The following is a 25,056-nucleotide window of genomic DNA, read 5'->3' as shown; positions in this document are numbered from 1 at the left end:
CTCAGTTGACTTCATTACTTGTAAAAGCACAGTGGTGGGCCCTTCTAGCTTTAACATCCATGGAGGACTCACAATTTGGAAATAGAGATCTCTTCCATTACTGGGAGGAAAAAAATAAGAGGTAAGGGGAGGATAGGGTGCTGGAAAACTGAATGTCAGTATTGCTTCTAGGAAAAAGACTCGGGTTTATAAGTTTTTGAGCAAATAAGCAGTGTTGTAACACTCCAAGGGTATTGCTGTTAGATAAGAAATAATTAGTGTTTTGGCGGGTATGACAACATAAGCCCAGGCAGCAAAAGCAAAAATAGACCTATGGGATTGCATCAAACTAAGCAGCTTCTGCTGAGCAAAGGAAACAATCAACAGAGTGAAAAAGCAACTACAGGATGGGAGCAAATATTTGTTAACTTGTGTATCAGATAAGCAATTAATATAAAAACATCAATGAGGAACTCACACCACTCAACAGAAAAAACAAACCAAAATCAAAATGAAACCTCCAAATGACCCAATTGAAAAATGGGCAAAGGACACAAGCAGACATGTTCCTAAGAAATAAGATAGACAACAAGAAGGTGCTTAGCCTACTAGTTTTCAGGGAAATGCAAATCAAAACCACAATCAGATATCATTTCACATCTGTTAGAATGACTATTATCAAAACAAAAGAGATCACAAATGTTGATGAGGGTGGAGAAGCCTTTGTACACAGTTGGTGGGAATGTAAATTGGTACAGCTATTATAGAAAACAATATGAAAGTTGCTCAGAAATTAAAACAAGAACTACCTTATGATCCAGCAATCCAATTCTGGGTATACATCCAAAGAAAATGCAGTCAGGGTCTTGAAGAGCTATCTGGACTCCCAAGTTCACTGCCGCATTATTGACAATAGTCAGGATATAAAAACAACCAGGGAAAATGTGACATATTATTTAACTTTAAAACAGAAGGAAATCCTTCCATTTTCAAAAATGTAGATGAACCTGGAGGATATTATGTTAAGGGAAATAAGCCAGGCACAGAAAGAAAAATACCATATGATTTCACTTGTAAGTGGAATCTAAAATATTCAATTTCAAAGAAAGAGAATTCTAAAAATGAGTAGGAGATAATTTGGGGAGAAAAAACTAGAAAGAGTTTTCTGTTCAAAAGGTTAGTACAAATGAAGACCCAAAGTACTATGTGGAAAAAGGACAAGTCATGGACTGCTGAGCAGTGAAGCTAGGAAAGCAGATGGCTCCAGAGCACCTGGGGTGGTGTGGGGTGGCGTGGGGTGGGGAGGATCCCACCCCAGGAGTAGGGTTCGACCCTGGTTAGGTGATGACTTGCCATTCATTCTAACTAGTGGAAAAATAAAAGGTAGATGCAGGTGCTAGTGTGACCTGTGTGTCTCCAGGTAGTGGGTCTTGTGAGTCACCTGTGCAAGAATGTGTCCTTCAGAAGCTACTGAAGGAAGCAAAACAAGATCATGTATTAGCAGGAGCCCTCAGTGTTGGAACTGTAGAAGATGATTCGGAATAGGGGACTGTTGGAATCAGGAAGAAGAGAGAATGCTTTTGTGAGAAGATGAAGGAATAAAATAGGATGTGACTCTGGAGGGATGGAAGATGGGGGAGAGTGGGGAGAAAGAAAGAATGGTTACTTCATTGTTGTGAGAGGTAAGGGAAAGGGAGACATCAGATGATAGCTGTGTGACATAAACAACTGAGTGACTGATAGAACCATTTGCTGAGAGAAAGCTGGAAGAGGAAGTGATCGAGGAAGGGGTGGTTGAAAAGAGGTCAGATGTTCAGAGTTGAACATAGTAACAAACTGAGGAATATGTGAGTGTAGAGGATTGAATAGTGTTCCCTCAAAAGAAATCACTGGATCCTGTGATTGTGACCTCTTCCGGAAAAAGGGTCCTTACAGATGTAATTAAGTTAATGATCTCCAAACACCATCATCCTTGATTATCTAGATGGTCCTTAAATCTAGTAAGGCAGAAAGCTGGATTCAAACAAAGCTGAGACTTTACACTCGAAAAGAATAGAAAAGGGAGATGGGATATTTGGCAAGAAAGCAGTTGAAATTATGGACAGTGGAATCATTAAAAAAAAACAAAACTCTTTTGAAGTACATAGTACAAACAGAATTGGGTTTGTTTCATAGATTTGCAACTTGAATTTTCACAAACAGAACAGACCCATTACCATGGGCTGTGGAATGTAGTTTAGAGAATATGAGAGTCAGGAAGAAGGGAGAAAGCACTAGGGATGTCAGATAGAAGGGCATTCTGATGAGATTAAAGAATAGAGGCCGAAGTAGATAGAGAGAACTGACAGGAAGTTGTGATTACAGAGGGGAGACTAAGGGTTTTATTTCAGGTCCATGGTTTCAATAGTGAGACTGATGTGGTCTTGGGGACGAATGGCTGATGAAGGGTGAAGGAGGTGGCTTTGTGCCAAGGAAATTAGAAAACATGTCATTGGACCAATCATCTGCTCAACTATTTTTTGGCCATCTACAACAATGCAAGGACTTGGAGTTAAAAGGAGCCCAAATCTTTTTTTTCCATATTTTTAATTGATGCATTATAATTATGCATAATAATGGTATTCATTGTTACATATTCATACATACACATGATATAACAATGTAAACTGGTGAATACCATTCCCCAGTATTTCGCTCTTGCCTTCCCTCCTCCCTCCCCTCAGGTCCCTCTCCTCTACTCTACTGGTCTTTAATTTTCATGAGATCCCCTCAACCCTGCATTTCACTTTTCTTTTCCTTTATCCTTTACAGCTTTTACATATGAGAAAAAACATGTGACCCTTGACTTTCTGAGTTTGACTTATTTTGCTTAACATAATGCTCTGAAGCTCCATTCATTTTCCTGCAAATGACAAATTCCACCCTTCTTTATGGCTGAATAAAAACTCCATTGTATATATACCACATTTTCTTTTCTTTTCTTTCTTTTCTTTTTTTTTTTTTGGTACCAGGGATTGAACTCAGGGCCATTTAATGACTGAGCCACACCCCCAAACTTTTTTTTACATTTTATTTAGAGACAGGGTCTTGCTAAGTTGCTGAGGCTGGCTTTGAACTTGGATCCTCTTGCCTCAGCCATCTGAATCACTGGGATAACAGGCATGCACCACTGTGCTTGGCTATACCACATTTTCTTTCTTTCTTTGTTTTTTTTTTTTTTTTTTTTTTTTTTCATTGATTCAACAGACATTTACTGAGAACCCAAAATGTGCCAAGAATTCTGCTAGGCACTAGGAATATACAACCAGGGAGATATAATTTGTGCTTATGGCACAATGACAGACAGGCAAATGCATAAGTCCAGGCTCTTCAACAGAGGAGGTGGCCCATGTCCACTGCATCCAGTTGCTCAGCTTTGGCTCTGCTCAATGATGCTATGTCTGAGAGTACACATCTATCATCACAGTCAGTACTAATTTACATATTTAAAAACAATTTTCCAGCACTTGACAAAGTATCTCCATGAGGGACACCTTTTCTCATTGGCACACTGGTTGATGGCTATCCTGAAGCTCTCTAGGTTGATGGGAACATTAGGGAAGAGTCACTTAACTTTGCTTTGGGGTCAACAAGAACATTGCAGAGAAGGTGTTGGGGAGATAATGCTGGAACTTTGCCTTAAAGCCAGGAGGTGTTCATTCATCAAGTAATCAGGGTGAAAGAGCACTGCAAGTTTTCCAGGAATCTCAAGGTCATGCAGAGGACAGCAACAGATGATCTGGGAAAGGAGGCCTGGGGAGTTTCAATTTTGTCTTGTAGTAATATTAAGACTTCTGTACTTAAGGCCTGGTGTCTTCTGCTCAGTATGTTAAATGGAAAAAATGAGCTAGTAAATGAAAAGATGGGTGAATGAATGAATAAATGAATGTGTACATGCATGAAAGAAAATCTACTTGGTTTATCAGTAGTTAATTGGATATTTGGAAATTGATGCTGAAGTTAAATTATGAACGAATTCTTCTTTTCTCTGACTTCCTTCAGTCACCACCCAAATCCTTCCACTTTGTTCTTTGTGGGAAACCATTCACGGAGACAATATTGAAAGTGAGGTGAGTTAAACTATGCACAGTTAAGGGCCCCACAGTAGGAGACACCTGCAGTCTACACAGGTGTAATGGGCTTTTCACAACTGACAAACATGTAAATGTACACACACACACACACACACACACACACACACACACACACACACCTGCTTTTCTGAGATGCACTTGACTTTCCATACCACCTGGCCACCGTAGGTACAAATTTGCACAACTTTAATTGCCTCACTGGCCCCAATGGATGGATGTAGGAGTGAGAAGCTCATTAAAGCTGGGCCTCCACTTCTCAGGAGTATACTGTATCACATTTTCTTTATCCATTCATCCATTGACAGACACCTAGTCTGGTTCCATTTGCCTATTGTAAATTGTGGTGTTATAAACATGGGTATTATGCATGTATCACTCTATGTGATAATTTTAATTCTTTAGTATACATACCAAGAAGTGGAATATCTGGGTCATACGGTGTGTGTCAGTTTTGCATTTCTGTGAGCAAAATACCTGACCAGAACAACTTAGAGGAAAGAAAGTTTATTTTGGCTCCTGGTTTTAGAGGTTTAGTCTATGGTTGGCCAAGTCCATTGCTCTGGGTCCAAGGTGAGACAGAATGTCATGGTAGAAGGGCATGACAGAGGAGCACTGCTCACCTCATGGTGCCCAGGACAGAGAGGAAAGAGGCCATAGGGAAGATCAACCCTCCCAGGGTATGCCCCTAGTGACCCACCTCCTCCAGCCCTGCCACACCTGACTGCAGTTACCATCCAGTCCATTCAAACAAGAAAGGATGAATTAGGTTACAGCTCTTACAGTTTAGTTACTTTACCTTCAGGCATTCCTGCATTAACACCGGTGCTTTGGGGGCCTAATGTGGTGGTTCCATTTCTGGTCTTTTGAGGAATCTCCATGCTGATTTCCATACTGATTATATCAGTTACTATTCCATCAGCAGTGTAAAAGTGTAAAAAGAGTCAAAACCTTAAATGAATATGTAGGAGTGACCTGGAGTTCAGTAGAAGACAGCAAAGAAAAATGGCACAGGATGGAACAATAGGGAGGGCCCAAGAGAACCAAGGGCAGACAGGGAGAGAATGAAAGTCCTGAAACAGCAGGACAGTTTGAGGAGGCCCCTGACTCCACCTTCAGATCATCTGGGGTTGGGAGAACAGAGCAGCTGCTGCTTGAGAGGGCTGCAGGGGAGGCAGAACCCCTGGACAGAGGTAGCCTAAGTGAGGACTGGGGACTAAAAGCAATTTTCAGTGTAAAAGTTGGTGGTAGGAGAGATTGGAAATCCATGAAGGGAATTCCGGAGAATATAGGCATATGTTGGGGCTGGCAGAAAGCAGGGAAGGATGCAGTGAGCCATTTTGGTTTTCTGTCAGGGTTACTGTTGACCACTGATTTGATGTGACTCTGTCCCTTGGACAGTTTCTTTGTGGGAGTCCCAGCGCTCTCTCTTAGGAAGCTTACCTCATCTATGTTCAAGGGTTCTTCAAGGTAATTTTAATTTCCTCTTTAAAAATCCATATTTTTTCTTATTCTCTTAACTCTCAAACGTTTCTTTGACTCGTAATGCCTTGCTTAGATTGAACCATTAAATTTCAGACATGTTAGGGGGACACAGGAGAATTTGGTTATCATGATGATAAAAAGCACAATTATCTCTCTTTCTACTGAAGTGACAGCTTCCTCCCTCCCTCCTTTTCTTCCTTCTCTTTTCCTCCCCGTCCCCTAATTTCTTTCTTCCGTTATTCCAATTATAACATTTTGGTATAAGGACTCTCTTATAGTAGTCCTTAAATGCAGTTTTCCCTGAATGGTTTACTATTTTAATTGCTCCCTTTTCAGGCAATATGTTAAAATGCTTTGTTAAAATGCTTTACGTCGTGACCGGAGCCTAATAGCTACAGATCCTGCTTTGATAGAGAACTGACAGGTGTCATTTTGAAATTATGAGATGTCTGTCACTGAGTGGACTTGAACTCACAGAAAGATTATGGTTTTGAGATTGAAATGCTGAGCTAAATCAGGCAAGTGGGGGCCCTATCATCAAAATGATCTGACTCTAAAAGAGGCAGCATGGCAAAAACTTCCCGATTTCATAAAGGACAGCAGGTTAATTCTAGGCTTACTCTTTCCTGTGTCTATAACCATTATATGATGTATTCATGTTTCTCTAGGGGAATTTAAGATACTTGCATCCATGTGCTACTTACTGGTGAAATCTCATGTTTCAACTCTTCATTTAATTTCTAATTAAAGGTGTAATGTCAACAAAAAAAATGTAAGGGTAGGAGGAAAATTGTGGAAACATTTTCATATTTGTTTTCCTTATAATCTTATTCTAGTTTTAAAATAAACTTTAGGGGTTTCAAATATGGAACAGTTCTTGCTCTGTTTTTAATAAAGGCAGAACTTAAGAAATTCATTTTTTAGGAGTCATCACTTTATCACATATTATGTTCTGTCCCCTTCAAGAATTTTTAGTACTTTAATGCAAAACAGAATTAAACTAATGTAAAAGATGCATATTATAGACACATAAGTAGTGTGAATTTATTATAATAAAATATAAGATCCTTGAGGGGACAGTTCTATTAATATTCTTTTATGCTCTTTATGTGTGACATCAACTGAGTGGCAATACTTCCACCAAGCGTATCAAGAAGTTATTTAATTTCCTTTCATGTTTGGTTTTAAAGTTGTTACATAAATATCAAATTATTTTAATATAAAAAATTTCACGATGTTAAAGCAGTATTCCATCCCTGAATTTCCTATTCTCTAGCTCAAACATGTTCAGGTCTTACAGTTGCTTCTGCATATGGGACCATTTTTGGAATCCAGATTCTTCATCTGAAGACGTGTTCAATGGCATTTGATTTAAAGTTTAACCCCCATAACCATGTCCAATGCTCTTAATAGCATCTGGTTAATGAAGAGAAGAGATTTTACTTCCCACTGTTGAAATAATCTACTATTATTTATGTAGAATAATTTAATTCATTGATTTATTTTGTCATTGTATCATCATTTATTTATATTTTGTTTACTGTCAACTAGAGTTCTTATGGTCTTTAAATCCCTATTAATAAGTAATAACCATAACAATCGAAATTAATCAAGTGGCTAACTGCTGACAAGCACAGTTTTACACACTTTGCATCATTAATTTTTAAAATCCTTTAGTAACCAAATGAATTACGAATGTTATTCTTTCATTTTAAAGATGAGTAAATTTATACATGGCACAAGGTCATGGAGTTTGCAGGTGGCAGAGCTGGAATTCAAAGCTGGCAGTTTGGATCCAGACTCACGCTCTAATCTTGCAGTTACTTTTTAATATGGTCTGATTTATATACTCACAAACTCTAGATGTAATTACTATTATTTATAAATAGGTGTTTTATTTAGGAAGAGTTTTAGATTGATAGGAAAGTTGCAAAGAAGTACTCAGAGTTCCCATGCACCCCATATACTTCTATTTTAACATTTTATGTAACCATTTGTAAAAACTAAGACGGATTTTGGTGTGTTGCTATTACCTAAATTCCATATTTTATTCGGATTTCACCAGTTTTCCCATTATTGGCCTTTTTTCTGTTCCAGGATGCCATCTACAATACCATATAACATTTAGTCATATTATTTCATTCATTTCCTCTGGTCTGAGACAGTTCCTCAGTCTTTGTTTTTATTTTTCAGGAATACTGGCCAAATACTTGGTAAAATGACTCAATTTAAATTTGTATAATATTCTTTTTTGTGATTACATTTGGGATATGAATTTTGGGGAAGGGTACTTCAGAGATGACGTATCCTTTTCGTCACATCATCCCAGGGGTACATGATATCAGCATGACATTATTTCATTTTTTTTTTTTTTGTCTTACTTGCTTTATTTTATTTTTCCATGTAGGCTTTTTTTTTTTTTTTCCAGACATGTATATAGGGTAATAATGTCTGACTCATTCTACCATCCTTCCCATCCTCAGCATGACTTCTTACTGGTGATGTTAACCTTAATCACCTGGCCAATACAGCATTTGCTCGATTTCTCTATTGTAAATTTACTTCCTTTCATATTTTATTTTTTGGAAACCAATTACTAAGATTAACCCATATTCCAGAAGGCAGGGATGGAACTGTTTTTAATCTATAATATTTATATCATAAGATTTTCCTCTTTCAAATAATTTTATATATCCTCAAAGTATGGGGACTTGTTGAAGTCAAAGGGGAGGTGTGGTTATGAATGACATGAAATGGACAGGAATAAGGTATGAAGAGATAAAGAGGAAAATTTGTATGTAGGCTTCTATTCAAAGCCATTGAAATTTATCTCTCTCTTTCGTTTTTCTTTCTTTTCTTTTTTTTTGGTATTGGGGATTGAACCCAAGGTTGCTTAATCACTGAGCCACATCCCCAACCCTTCTATATTTTGTTTAGAGACAGAGTCTCACTAAGTTGCTTAAGGCCTTGCTAAGGCTAAGTTGCTGAGGCTGACTTTGAACTCATGATCCTCCTGCCTTAGCCTCCCAAACAGCTGGGATTGCGGGCATGCACCACTGTGCCAAACTTGTATCTTTTTACTTAGAGATTTTGATCCAATATTTTCTTACGTGTGTTTACAGAATACTAGTTTTGGGGGGAAGTCAATTGGTTTACTTGAATTAGGAAATCCATTACTAAACAAATTACTAAACAAACTATTGGTAAAATGAAGATAAATTTCTTTGTTTCAGTACTTTAGTAATTTAAAAATGACTATAATTCTCCAAGAGGAGTAAGTAATATTCAGTGTTTCCAAATTTCATATGCTACCATAATGCTTAGAGCGTATAAGCATCTCAAGGAACTCACACTTTGTGAAAATGTTTTGGAGTTAGCTGCTCTATTTTGGATCCCATAATGCTGTCTGAGTCCATATGCAATTTATTGGTGTCTTAGAAAACAATGCAACAGAATCACTATATTATAATAATGCAGGTACACTTTTGTAGTTGTTATTCTGAAGTTTTGTGAAGGTTTGACAAATAATTTTAGTAAACATTGGTACTACATTTTAATTCATTATTTTGAAGAAGTAACTTCAAAAATGATCAATAATCAGTAATCAAACAGGATTGTACTAATATAGTAAAATAATAATAATAATAATGATAATAATATTCAACTATAAAGTAGAAAACTGGTTTTTATTTTTTCATAAATTGAAAATTATTCTTGATGATTCTTTGAGAAAAGTAAGACCAAAAATATTTTGACAGAATCATAGGAATGGTAATGTAACCTCTAAGATTTGAGAAGTCTTTGAATCAGCATTCAAATGATGCCAATAGGGAATATAGACATTTCAGAGCAGACAGGGATTTTATCCAAAAGTTGAAGGACAAGCCATAAGATATCTACCAGGGACATCCATCAGATATTGTTTCAACCTGTGCTTAGTGATGATACATAGAGCTCTGCTGTGATGCAGGCTTCTCCTGGTGCTCTGTAAGTTCTGCATTCTGGATCCACTTCATCTCAGCTCCTTTTGAAAACTGGCTCCTGGGAGATATGCCAGTTTTGATGCATAAGTATTGGTAACTGTGTGTGTACATGTATTTGTATGGGCACACATATATGTTTGTTTTGTCTTACTACAATATCTGATTGTAAATTTCCCAAACAACTAAGCTATATCCCCAGCCCATGTTTTCTCTGTTTTTAAATGGAAGATGAAGCTGGGAGTTGGGCTGGATGGGCAACTTGTTCAATGTCATAGAGCTAGTAAAGGGCGTGCCCTATCTGACTCCTGTCTGATTCCCAAACTCATGTCTCAACTGCTCACAACCCAATGATTTATTTGTTACCAGTTTGATGTCATTTTTCAGTAACCCTTAAGCTTCTAGAGTAGGACTATCTTTTGTCTCCAGCTAATTCTCAGTTCCCACACTTTATAACTGCACGTGACAGATGAAACCAGAATGATAATGAAATTGGCATCAGAGGCAAGCCTGTGTGAGGGAAGTCAGGCGAGGAGTGAGAATGGTGTCAAAGGCGAATGTTGAGGACAGTGCAGCCATTTCTTTAGGGGATCTGGGACAGTGTTGCTGGAGTTCTGAGATTAACTTCCTCTGTTCCCTTCTCTAAATTCTTTTGATCTGCTTGTCCTAAACATTTAATTCAAGTGATCACACAAACTTTCAAAGAAGAGCCACATCTAGACTTTACTAATTTTTAGTTACTATCTTTGAAGTAGTAAATAACTGCAATAAGCATGAATTACCTCTGACTTAGTTTTTTTACATTGAATATTTTCTTTGTCTACTGAGGAAATTAGTATGGCTACAAGTAATGCCATGAAATTCACTGAAACGACATAATTTCAGTGAAACCAACATGATTTCATTCAAAGTAGGTCCATTCTGGCAGAGAGAATTGAATTTTCCTCACATTTTCTTTTCCCTTCTTAAGGTATCCCTTTGCCTCTGGTTTAAAATAGTTTTAATTTCTTTGCAGGAGGTCAAAGAAATTTGGGCTTTTAAAGGCTCTTTCCTTCCACAGCTTACCTTTGTAACTCTCATTTGTATTTTTACATTATAGAACTGTTTCACCACTCGAATTCTTTCAAAGCATGAATTCATTTTATTTAACTTTTCGGAAATACTTCTTTCCCTCAGTCTTATTTTGGATTTTTCTTCATGGATCATTAGGATGGATGAAACAAATTGGAACCAATGAAAAAGACCTGGGTTAGGTGTCAGAGGACTTGGATCATGTTTCTTAACCTTTTTGAGTCTAAGTCATACTTAAATCTCATGGTCAAGGCAAGGTATTGTTTTAGATATTACAGTAACAACACATCCTAAAAGAATTAGAGAATACCATTATGACTTCAGGAATCATGAAAATATAAATGTTTGTAAAACATTCTTTTGTTAACAATGTGAAGTTTTCTTTTAAACAATGTGACTGTGTGCTGCTAATCAAAAATACATATTTTATACTTGTACAGGTATGGATTTCATTGCTTACTATAGTCTGTCTTGTTCTGTTGTAACAATACCACAGACTGGGTAGTTTAAAGGAGTAGAAATTTACTGACTCACAGTTTTGGAGGCTGAGAAGTATCAGCCAACATCAGGCAAGGGCCGTCTTTCTGTGTCATTAGCTGGTAGGAGGGATTAAGTGGTGAAAGGGTAAAGAGAACAAGGGGGGCCCAATCTCACCCTTTGGTCATGGGTGGCACAGCACCCTCACAATCTAATCACTTCTAGTCCCACCTCTTAATTCTGTTACATGGCAATTAAATTTCAACATGGATGTTGAAGGGGACAGACATTCAAACCATAGCACTTAGTTTTTTTCAGAATTTGTTATTTGAAAAGGAGGTGAATCTCCTTCTTCCCTCAACATTTCTCAGGTTCTACCATCTACAAATGTATTATTTCCAAGATTTTTCAGATAATTTAATTGGATAATTTTATCTATGTAAAGTAAGATAGTTTAACCTTAAAATTATTAAGTGTTAGATATTTTCAATATCTCTATATTCAGATATATATAACCACTTTATTGTATGTATCCCTATAATTTGTAAGCTATCAACCAATGCACATACATCTCTGTTCACAGAGTACTCCTTTACTAAAGTAATTTGACCTCTTGTATCTTTCTTAGAGTCGTCCATACTTTTTGTTGAGGGAATATTAATTCTTTCAGTGGGAAGAAGAACTGATGAAATTAAATTGTGGAGATCTGTTTTATATAATATGGTGATGACTGTAGACAATAATGTAATGTATTTAAAAACTGATAAAAGAATACATTTTAAATCTTCTCTCCACAAAAAATAAGTATGTGAGGTGATATATATGTTAGTTCGATTCACTCATTCCTATATATATATACACACACACACACACACACACACACACACACACACATATATATGTATATGTCAAAACACCTTATTGGATCCCACATATATGTACAATAACAACAAAAAGAAATCACTGCTTTACGTGGTTCTAAAGCAATTAGACCAAAACTTGTAAAGGTCAACTGTAGAAGAAGAAATTCATCTACAAATAGTAGATGAATTCCCTAGCTGTAGGGCACACACAAATGAACAAATACACAACAACAACAAAATATACTAAGACTCTGCCAACATTTTTAGTTCATTTGCAACATTTTTAGTTCATTTTTTATGACTATAAAAAAATTGATCATGGGCTGCAGATATAGCTCAGTGGCAGAGTACTTGCTTAGCATGCACAGGCAGTACAAAAAAATTAGACAATTGATCATATTTAACACATTTCTCGCTAGACTCCAGTGGGACTTCAAGTCGTGGTTGAAGTGAAACATGGTGCTCATGCTCACTGAGAATCATCCCCCAGTTTCACGTGACAAGGTGGGATGAGACGCACAACCATATCTGACTTTCAGGGACCATCAAAAGCAAGATGAATGCAACACCCTCAGAATGGAGGGATTGTAAGTGAGTGACTGACAGAAGCAGAAGGAAAAACTCACTTGGGGAAGCCCCCCATTACCTGGAGAGTGATAGAAAGGAGAATTGCCAACTTGGCCCAGCTTTCTCACTCAGAGAAGAACAGTTGTTTTCTGTAGAAGTTTCTGGATGATAGTAAACCAGCATCTCCCTAAAGTGCAGTGCTCTCTTGTGATCTGCTTATTCCACATAGGATTTCTACTTCTACCCCCTTTACTTTCTGTTTGAATCAACACTGTGTTTAATATTACAAGAAAAGCTATGGTGCAAATATGGACAGCCTCCCTTCTCCAAACAAAAGCAAGCATGTTATGTTAATAGCTTTTAGCAAATGGGGAGTCTCTACCTTCTGAGACACCTTGGTTGTATACTTCTCTGTTTTTGGATCATGCTTCATAAGGGAGCAGGGAGGACTCCTTAGAAGTTAATGGGACAAAAAAGTTAATGGGAGTGACAAATACCATTTAATTGTTTATGGGAACCTCAGTTACAATACAGTTAAGATTTATATCCTTTCTGGACTCTATAAAAATAAAAGCACAAAAATTGAGTTTTTTTACCTGTTTGTATTATATCTGAATGCACTTGGTTTAAAGTTGGATTCCAGTTAAGTAGAATCAAGTTGCTTTATTTTCCCCTATAACATCTTTCACAGTGGACAGTGTTATTTCCTGTGGATTTTTGGATTCATTGCCTTGACTTTCATTACCCCATCCACTTTCATAGAACACCCCCTTTTAATTTATGTCATAGCCCAATGATTGTATTTCATAGTATGAATTAATCTCAGATGCAGAAGTTCAGTATTCAAAGCCACAAAGGTGGCACTAGTTTTAGTCTTCACTTTTCATTTCACATGTCAAACACACTGATCATAGAAAAGAAGCCAGAGCCTTTCCTGTTCTACATAGGAAATATTCTGTCTTTAATGTTAACACTAAGGCCTTTCTGAGTCAAGAAGATAATGGCATAACTTCATATGAAACATTATTGATCCAGTGATAGCATTAAATTTTAAGGGTTTATTCATTTATTCTCATCAGTGTATAGGAGCTGAATATCTATTTCATGTTAATATTCATAGTTACAAATTTTTATTGATGATATTATATCTTATTGAATACCAAGCATTGACTGGTATTACCCCATCTAATCTCCATTTTCATGTGGTAGGAATTATTATTTTTAACTTACTTAAAAACACTTAATTTAAAATAGATGAAATTTTTGGAAACATAAGAGTTGAGAGTACAGAAGCTAAGTTTACACCAGTTGGTAAGTAGAAAAGCAAGATCGAGCTCAAACCTTCAGATTACAAGTCTTCTATTATCTTCTACTGTCCAGACTGAGCAAGGTCTAGGGTCTCATTTGTGTCCAGTAGTAAACGAACACTTGTTGAGACCATGAGGATACCTCATTCCATATACTCTCCTCCTGGAGGCTAATGTCCAACTAGAGCAAGCAATATCTTCTAGTGAGGCTGGAACTGTTCGTAAGTGGAGAACATTCTTTGTTTTTCACATAATAGATCTCTCCAGTTAATAGCCTGTACCCATATTTCATAGAAGGAAAATGATTCTATATTTATATAAACTCCTGGATGATGTGTTTAGGTGTGCCTAGGTGAAGCATGGTGTGCTTGTTAGTGGGGTGGGGTGCCTATCAGTGTCCGAGGGTTATGCAGTCTGTGGGCCTGGATAGGGTACTTATTAGTGCTGAGGGCTGCATGGGTGGCTGTGGTGCATTAGGGGCCTCCATGCTTAGAGAAGTCTTTTCAGAGCCTTGGAAAGGTCAGCAAGACTTCCTGTTGGTTTGTAGGGCTGGATCAGTGGAGCTACTGGGGCAGCTTCACAGGATCCCAGGTGGGCAGGGTCTCAAGATAGCTTCATGCAGCAAGAACCTGTGCGTGGGAGGGCAAAACATGGGCATGGCTTCTTCTCCGGGGCAATGCAATAATGGGTAGCCTGGCATCTCCCCAAACTTGGCTCAGGGCCCAAGAAGTCTGAAGGATTTCTAACAGTAAATTCCTCAGGTGCCTGTGGCATGAGTGGGGACTTCCAGGAAATTCCTGATTATCTTTATCCTGACAAGCTAAGTCTCGTTTGGTTCAAGTTGATCTTGAGAACTGAACTGGTAGATATTGCATGCTTAATTTTCTTTTTAAGGTCATCACATATCTCGATGATTATCAATCTCTGCCATATCCCTATTGTGTTCTGTAGCTCTGCTTCAAACACTCCAGTGAAATAGCCTCTGTTTCCTCCTGATTTGGTCCTTTGTTGAATGGGAGGAAAAACATGACTCTTCCTTCTTCCTTTTAGCCAGTCGTCTTGCTTAAATCTCTGTTTTCTTTTTCCTTTTACAAATGAGACATTGAGTTTTGGAGTAGGTAATTTCTCCAATATCACAGTTTCTAAAAGGAAGAACAAAGACTTTTATACTTGTTTATATGTCCTTCTATTTTTTTAGCTCTTCCTGATCTTATTTGTATTTCAGTCACCACATATGCATAGAATCAAACAATACTATAATCTATCTAGTGAAACTAAAAATTAAAATTCAAACAAACTGAAGTAAGTTCTTGTATCCATCAACATCTTCTGCAGTCACATGCTTTTCAGATCATTGGAGCATGCTTAAAGGAATCCAGTGTCAATATCTGTAAATGATTTTAAAATTTTAATTATGATTCTTTAATATTTCTGTGCATCAGAAAGATTAATTGACTAGATTACAGTATTACCCTTTGAGTATAAATTCTGAGAATTGGAAGACAACATGGGAAGAGTCTTGTTTTTCACCTCATTCTGCATTTTAAAAAATAAATTGAGGAAAAGCAGCAGACCCGTTTTGAATTACTGAGTCCTGGGAGGTCAGTATTCCCAAGGTCTATTATTGCTTATCATTAATTCATACTTTTGCTGGGGAAGGAAAGTTCTCATCAGGTTGGCTGAACACAATATGCTATTAATTCTTTTTCTCTTTTCATGGCTTGATTCTTTTCTGAGATGGTAACTTAGATCAGATGCAGGAAAGTAACCCTCCCTGGAAAAGGAAGAATATTTTTATATATTCTAACTTGGATAGTCTGAAGTCTGTCGTATCTAAAGCATTAAAATATTATGTGCTTGACCAACCAAGAATGACAACTGTTCAGCTACACAGAAAAGCTGTGTGGAAAACCTCCTCCCGGTGGTTCTTATAAAGCACACACAATGTAGTCAGTATGGACTGCAGTTCAATATGATATTTGTTTTATGTAATCAAATGAATAGCACATTTATCCAGACAGTGCTAATGAACAGTAAGCTTATCAGGAAAGCATAAGACTCTATGTGGAGAAAATACTTTTATATCTGTGCCATAATGTAATAATGTATGTGAAATTTCAATAATGGCTTTCTCTGTCGGGAAAGGGTGGTCATTAATTGAGTTGTTTTCCCATCAGACCGTGTAATCATCAGTTTTCCAGTGGAGCTGATTTTATAAAAACGCAAAATATAAATCTATATTACTCTTAATGTCATTTTCAGCAATAATAGGGGTATTAATTCAATTCCTTTTTTATTTCCTAGATCTTTATATTTACTATTCAGTTACTCTATTTCTGTCTAAAGGAGTATGTGGAGACAGATGTAAGACAAGGACAATGCCCTGTTGGAATTTACAATCTATTAAGGAAACAGATATGTCAATAGATAATTGAGATAAAATTAAGTTTTGTCTCCACCTCAACCTTACGCCTCAATCAACTCTATCATCTTATGAAAGCCATCAATAACTTCCTAAAGTTAAATCCAATCCTTTTTTGTTGTTGTTGTTCTTGGTTGGCTTCTTGATGCATTTCATTGCAAGTCATTCCTTTCCTCTAGAATATCTCTTGGTTCTTAACATCACTTAGTTCTGTTTTTTTTTTTTTTTTTTTTTTTTTTTTTCCCTATCTCCATGGCTACTATTTTGTAAAGGGCTCTCTTATCTGTTTTTAGGGACCTACAGACCTTACTTTCATTTTATACCACACACTCACCATTTTTTCCGTTATCATCTTTGGACTAGAGGCAACACATGTACAGAGTTGTAAAGGCTGAAGGAACTATGGGGATGGTGGCCCTGGGGAACAAATGAGGATGTAGAAGTCAGAAAAGACTAGAACCAGAGCACTCTTAGGAAGAGAGGATCCCATAAGGAACCTCAGTTTGTGATTCAGTTGACCTTATAAATTTAAAGTCAAAGATCAGAAAGTCGCCTCCTTGCTGCTCTCTTAGATATGCTTAGAAGCTAGCATTTTGTCTGACAGAAGCTAGCACTCTTTTCCTCAAAGCCTTTCTTCTGTTTATTAGTGCTGCTCTAAAATTTAAGAAGACACATTTCCTTGCTCCTTTTCTTATCATGGACACAACAGAACTATATATTTGGAAAGGAGAGACATTGTAACACATAATTTTCTCTTCAGTTGAAACTTATGCAAAAAATTTCATCCATGATTGCTATGAAATCATTCACCATGATTGTAGGAGAGGTGTTGAAGCAGGTGCCTCTCAACATGGGCCAAATGTCTGGAGAAGGGGTGTGTGTGTGTGTGTGTGTGTGTGTGTGTGTGTGAGAGAGAGAGAGAGAGAGAGAGAGAGAGAGAGAGAGAGAGAGAGAGAGAGAGAGAGGGAGAATCACTAATTGCAGGGCTTCTCAACTTTTCCACTTCAGGTATCTCTAATGAAAGAAGAAAGGAGCAAACATGAAATCTGGGAGAACCCATAGCAATATGTGCTTCTCACATGCATAGGTGAAAGTTTAAAAAATTTTTGAAATATTTGTGTTGAGGAAAAAACCTCACTCTATTATAACCATGCTTATTTTCATGTAAAAAGAATACGTCACATAGTTTGTCAGAAAGGTGCTATTGCATTAAATCTTACTAGTTCAAACACTGGTGCTGTATTGAGTAGAAGCCATCCCATCTATCAGGTTCAGAGTAATTCTGAGAGCCCAATTTTGTGTGAACACAAGTTCACCAAAGGCTGGGGTGTTTTCAGTGCTTTCCAAGCTGTGCCGCACTTGGCAGAGATGTTCTGATGTTGCCAGGTCAGGAGGTGCAACACTTTGGTCCCTTTTGATGGCACTTTTGATAAGCATATCTTTTTGGGTGTGCCATTTGGCAGATTAAAAAGGACTTTATAGACTTTTATTGCCTGAGTGAAATTATGTATTTGTTTACCCTGAAAAATATTTTTTGCAGTCCCTACTGTGTGCCAGTACTGTCTTAACTTGGCAATACATTTATAGGGAAGAAAGATAACTGAAGATATTATTGGTTATTTTAATATTAGTGATATTAATCACATGTAATTCACAAAGAAAATGACTATAATTTTGACAATAAATCTCTTCTATTTTTCAGAATCTTTAGGGTGATGTTGTATATATTGAACATGTTCATTTATTCTTTGCATTCCTGGACTGAGATGTTTAGTTTTAAAGCAATGTCTGATAAATAACTCAATTTTGGGAGTTGTTCTTTATCATAAGGTAAATAGTGGCAAGGTTTATAGCTACAGGTCAGGATCAGACCATCACTGCTTCCCAGCCAAGAGCAAGCAATAGAGCATGTTTTCAAAATGACTTCCCTTTTCACTATGCATTTGAAGAAAGGAAAGTGGTATACTCTTTGCCCTGAGATATTCCTGGTGAATGATGAAGAATCCATCTGCTTGGAACTTCAGGGTCCCTTGATAAAGGTCACTACTCTTAAGGTTTGTCATTGTATTTGGACCAAACTGTGAGCACATCCATGCAAACTTTCTAATCCAAGCCCACAACAGTTTGTGAGACATAATGTATATAAAATCTGGTGATCACTTTTCACAGACTTCCTCAGGGTCAGAGTTCTTGCTCTTTCACTTCACTGGCTATATGAATTTGGATGCTTGGAAGAATGGACCTTTTATGAAAAGGTGATCATAACTACATTGTCCTAATAATGACATGCTTTACACTATAAAGAGCTTAGCACACAGCCCAGCACATTGAATGCACACACTAGTTTTATGATTATAGAGTACATTCATTTTTCTTATAATTAATTTTGAACAAATTTCTTTCCTTGTTCATACAAACTGGACATTACATTTTTTGATAACTTTCCCCCCAAATTACTTCCCAAATCTCTCTTTTTTCTTTTTTTTCTTGCTCCACTATTACATATATACAGATATTTAGATCAGGGGCCCTTATACCAGACCACAAAGGAAGAACCAAGAAACAGGTTTTAAAGCTAAATACTGGAAGAGAGGTTAATGCCAGGATCAGTTCTGGGACCTTTTCATTCAAAGAGTTTAAAAAGTGTGTCTAGGTGGTTATTCCCATACAAATTTGCTAGGCTATGAGGTAGGCACTTTGCATATACTTTCTCATTTAATTATTCTAGTACCTTGTGAAATACATTTTATTTTCTGAATTTTACAGATGAAAACAAAAAATCTGAACCTCAGAGAGGTTAGTGACTTCATCAAGAACTTACACTTAATCCACCTTTGACAAAGACTTGAATACAGTATGTTCCCATTAAAACCCCCAGGAAGATGTTCTGTCAAAACAGAGCAGAGACGTTAAGATATTTTGACAGAATGCAGTCATTAACTTGATGAATTTTGTTTTTTTTTTTAATCATGTTTTAAAATGTTATCTTTTTGAGGACTAGTGAGAATCAAGGGAAAATAATAAATCTCTTCTAATGTACCCAGGAATTTTGATTTCCATGGAAGCCCATTGCTTTGAATGAGTCGTGACTCAGGAAAGCATGGTTTGTCAGACCTTGTCTAGGTGTGAGCCATTTAGAAGAAATTAAACTGCAATAGATGGATTCTGTTGAGAGTTTAGGTCAGTTTTACTGGGTTGGTCATGTAGGCATAGATCTTGCCCAGGTTGTCTTAAAGGATCTACCTGTTACTTCACAAAATGTTTCCTATTTAATAAAAAAAAAAATAGCATCCTCACTTTTAAACTCTAAAATAATGTTGAAAATATTTCTGTACTGCAGAAAATTTTATAAAGAAATATATAGAGGCTTATTTTTACATAGCTGTATATAAATAATACTATACAAGATATTTTCTTTAAGCTTATTTTTCTATACCTATGTGACTTTTTCACTGTCAAGGATTCTTTACTTCAATGGGTTTTAGTTTATCTTAAAATAATATCATTTTTCTAATTACATAGCTAATACACATTTATTACCGATAATTTGGGAATGCCTAAAGAAAATAAAATAAAAATCACCAATGATCATAACCACTTCAAGATAACCACAGCTAACATCTTTCCTTACAATTTTTCTATACATATATATATATGTTTAATGTATAATAACAGCTCTTATTTTATGGAATGTGTCCTATGATCAAATGTTATTTTAAAAACTTTCTGGTCTTCAGAGCAACCCATGAAATGGATATTATTATAATTCTGTCCACTTTGTGGAAACTGAAACATGTTAGGTTAAGAAACTTGCTTGAGATTAAACAGTGAGTGATGGCAGAGGTGGGAACGAACCCAGGCCGTCTGCTGCATGGACTGTGCTCTTATTCTGGATGTGAATCTGTCTTTTCTGTGCCACGAGAGATCATTCAGAGTAATTTAGAAATTATATAAAATTTAACACCACCATATGTCATTTAATCTAAGACACCTTCTATTGTTAGCTGCAACAAAATTTTATGGACCCCTAAGGAAGAAAAATACCCTGCCAATTATAATTGTAAGATGTCTTTGGTTAAAACATACATCTTAATTTCAGAGATGGTAATATTTGAAAAAAATGTGTTTTTAAGTCCCAATCACATTCACAATTGCCTCAAAAAATTAACAAGTAAACAAAACTAGGAATAAATAAGCCTATCCACAGAGGAGATAAGTTTCTACAATAAAATTGTAAAATTTAGAAAAAAAAGAAATCGAAGATAGAAAGACATCTGTATTCATGGTTTGGGAGAATTAATATTGTTTAAATGGTCACACTACTGACAGCAATCTACAGATTCAATACAATCCTCATCAAAATATCAATGACATTCTTTACAGAACTAGAAAAACCAATCCTAAAATTCATATGGAAGTATAAAAGACTGTGAATTGCTGAAACTATCTTGAGCAAAAGGAACCATGCTGTAGACATCACAATACCTGATTTCAAAATATACTATGGGGCAATTGTAACAAAACCGCATGGTATTGGCACAAAAATATACATGTAGATCAATGAAATAGAATAGGGAACCCAGAAATAAATCCACACTTGTACAGCCACCTAATTTTCAACAAAGGAGCCAAAAACATAGGCTGGAGAAAAGGCAGTTTCTGTAGCAAATAGTACTGGAAAAATTGAACTTCCACCTGCAGATGATTGACACTAACTCCCTCTCACTCTGTACAAAAATCAAGTGATCAAATAGCTTAATGTAGGATAACATTGCTAATTATTTATATTTTTGATCAAAGAACAACTGCATTTGAGTAAGTTTTTCTATTTGTCATATTTTAAAATATATTTCTATATATTATCACTATTTCATGGAGCTGGCTACTGAGACTTCTTTATAAAATCTTATTTTCAAAGCATGTAATTCCAAAGGTCCCATTCTCTAGTTAAGAGTACCCAATGCACACTTCATGTGGCTACTAAAGGGAATGCTTTGAAACATGGTTACACCATGATTCTTATGCTGGGGAAAATGGCCAAACCAGCCTGGGCCAGATATAGGAGAAAGGCCAAGTAAGACAACATGAGTCTTTAAGCATCAGTTGCAAGGACGGGGTGTCCTTTGCAAAAGTAAAAGTACAGATTCGTTCTCAGATCCTTTATAGTTCTCAGTTCTGTAAGCTATGATCTTGTCAGTTTTTCTTTAACTTTTTGTCTTGATGGAAGAGATAATCTTTAATACTAGGGAAGAAGCTGTTTGGGTTACTGTTAAGACAAAGACCAAGCAGTAGATACTAAGTAAATGGTGTAAAACATGAAAGACCTCTTTTTTTTGTTTATTTTATTTTTTATTTATTGTTATTTAAAATTGATTGTTTTCAGACATGTATATAGGGTAATAATGTCTGTCTCATTCTACCATCCTCCTGGTACCCAAAGTCCCACTCCTCCTCTCACTCTCCTCTGCATAATCCCAAGTTCCTTCATTCTTCCCTACCCACCTCCCATGTTGTTTCTCTGTTTGTATATGGAGTCAAGGCATACCATTTGTGTAATCATAAATTTACATAGAAGCAATGTTGTTTGATTCATTCTGTTATTTTTTCCCTTCCCCCCACCCCTCCCACCCCTCTTTTCCCTCTATACAGTGCTTCCTTCCTCCATACTTGCCCTCCTCCCTAACCCTAACTCTAACCCTAACACTAACCCTTCCCTCCCCCCCATTATGTGTCATCATCCACTTATTAGCGATATCATTCGTCCTTTGGCTTTTTGAGATTGGCTTATCTCACTTAGCATGATATTCTCCAATTTCATCCATTTGCCTGCAAATGCCATAATTTTATCATTCTTTATGGCTGAGTAATATTCATTGTATATATATATACCACAGCTTCTTTATCCACTCATCAATTGAAGGGCATCTAGGTTGGTTCCACAGTCTGGCTATTGTGAATTGAGCAGCTATGAACATTGATGTGGCTGTATCTCTGTAGTATGCTGATTTTAAGTCCTTTGGGGATAGGCCAAGGAGTGGGATAGCTGGGTCAACTGGAGGGTCCATTCCAAGTTTTCTAAGGAATCTCCACACTGTTTTCCAGAGTGGCTGCACTAATTTGCAGCCCCACCAGCAATGTATGAGTGTACCTTTCTTCCCACATCCTCGCCAACACCTGTTGTTGCTCGTATTCTTGATAATCGCCATTCTAATTGGGGTGAGATGGAATCTTAGGGTGGTTTTGATTTGCATTTCTCTTATTACTAGAGATGTTGAACATTTTTCCATATGTTTGTTGATTGCTTGTAGGTCTTCTTCTGTGAAGTGTCTATTCATTTCCTTAGCCCATTTGTCAACTGGATTATTTGAATTCTTGGAGTAGAGTTTTTTGAGTTCTTTATAGATTCTGGAGATTAGTGCTCTATCTGAAGTATGATTGGCAAAGATATTCTCCCACTCTGTAGGCTCTTTCTTCGCATTGCTGATAGTTTCCTTTGCTGAGAGAAAGCTTTTTAGTTTGAATCTATCCCAGTTATTGATTCTAGCTTTTATTTCTTGTGCTATGGGAGTCCTGTTAAGGAAGTCTGGTCCTAAGCCAACATGTTGAAGATCTGGACCTACTTTTTCTTCTATAATCTGCAGGGTCTCTGGTCTGATTCCGAGGTCCTTAATCCATTTTGAGTTGATTTTTGTGCAGGGTGAGAGATATGGGTTTAGTTTCATTCTGTTGCATATGGATTTCCAATTCTCCCAGCACCATTTGTTGAAGAGGCTATCTTTTCTCCATTGCATATTTTTGGCCCCTTTGTCTAGTATGAGAAAATTGTATTTATTTGGGTTTGTGTCCTTGTCCTCTATTCTGTACCATTGATCTACCTTTCTATTTTGGTACCAATACCATGCAGTTTTTGTTACTATTGCTTTGTAGTAGAGTTGAAGATCTGGTATTGCAATACCCCCTGTTTCACTCTTCCTGCTAAGGATTGCTTTAGCTATTCTGGGTTTCTTATTCTTCCAGATGACTTTCATAATTGCTTGCTCTATTTCTGTAAGGTACGTCATTGGGATTTTTTTTCTTTTTTTTTTTCTTTTATTTTTTTGTAAACAAATGGGATACATGTTGTTTCTCTGTTTGTACATGGTGCAAAGGCATACCATTTGTGTAATCATAAATCCACATACAGTAATGTTGTTTGATTCATTCTGTTATTTTTTCCCCTTCCCCCCACCCCTCCCACCCCTCTTTACCCTCTATACAGTACTTTCTTCCTCCATACTTGCCCCCCTCCCTAACCCTAACTCTAACCCTAACACTAACCCTTCCCTCCCCCCCATTTTGTGTCATCCTCCACTTATTAGCGATATCATTCGTCCCTTGTCTTTTTGAGATTGGCTTATCTCACTTAGCATGATATTCTCCAATTTCATCCATTTGCCTGCAAATGCCATAATTTTGTCATTCTTTATGGCTGAGTAATATTCCATTGTGTATATATACCACAGTTTCTTTATCCACTCGTCAATTGAAGGGCATCTAGGTTGGTTCCATAGTCTGGCTATTGTGAATTGAGCAGCTATGAACATTGATGTGGCTGTATCTCTGTAGTATGCTGATTTTAGATCCTTTGGGTATAGGCCAAGGAGTGGGATAGCTGGGTCAAATGGAGGGTCCATTCCAAGTTTTCTAAGGAATCTCCACACTGCTTTCCAGAGTGGTTACACTAATTTGCAGCCCCACCAGCAATGTATGAGTGTACCTTTCTCCCCACATCCTCGCCAACACCTGTTGCTTGTATTTTTGATAATCGCCATTCTAATTGGGGTGAGATGGAATCTTAGGGTGGTTTTGATTTGCATTTCTCTTATTACTAGAGATGTTGAACATTTTTTCATATGTTTATTGATTGCTTGTACATCTTCTTCTGTGAAGTGTCTGTTCATTTCCTTAGCCCATTTGTCGATTGGATTATTTGTATTCTTGGTGTAGAGTTTTTTGAGTTCTTTATAGATTCTGGAGATTAGTGCTCTATCTGAAGTATGATTGGCAAAGATATTCTCCCACTCTGTAGGCTCTTTCTTCACATTACTGATAGTTTCCTTTGCTGAGAGAAAGCTTTTTAGTTTGAATCTATCCCAGTTATTGATTCTAGCTTTTATTTCTTGTGCTATGGGAGTCCTGTTGAGGAAGTCTGGTCCTAGGCCGACATGTTGAAGATCGGGACCTACTTTTTCTTCTATAATCTGCAGAGTCTCTGGTCTGATTCCAAGGTCCTTAATCCATTTTGAGTTGAGTTTTGTGCAGGGTGAGAGATATGGGTTTAGTTTCATTCTGTTGCATATGGATTTCCAATTCTCCCAGCACCATTTGTTGAAGAGGCTATCTTTTCTCCATTGCATATTTTTGGCGCCTTTGTCTAGTATTAGAAAGTTGTATTTATTTGGGTTTGTGTCTGTGTCCTCTATTCTGTACCATTGATCTACCTGTCTATTTTGGTACCAGTACCATGCCGTCTTTGTTACTATTGCTTTGTAATAAAGTTGAAGTTCGGGTATTGCGATACCCCCTGCTTCATTTTTCCTGCGAAGGATTGCTTTAGCTATTCTGGGTTTCTTATTCTTCCAGATGAATTTCATGATTGCTTGCTCTATTTCTGTAAGGTACGTCATTGGGATTTTAATTGGGATTGCATTGAATCTGTATAGCACTTTTGGTAGTATGGCCATTTTGACAATATTAATTCGGCCTATCCAAGAACATGGGAGATCTTTCCATCTT

This window comes from Sciurus vulgaris (genome assembly GCF_902686455.1).
Source record: "Sciurus vulgaris genome assembly, chromosome: 5".
In the NCBI taxonomy this organism is placed as follows: domain Eukaryota; kingdom Metazoa; phylum Chordata; class Mammalia; order Rodentia; family Sciuridae; genus Sciurus; species Sciurus vulgaris.
Note: the sequence above shows the minus strand (reverse complement) of the source record.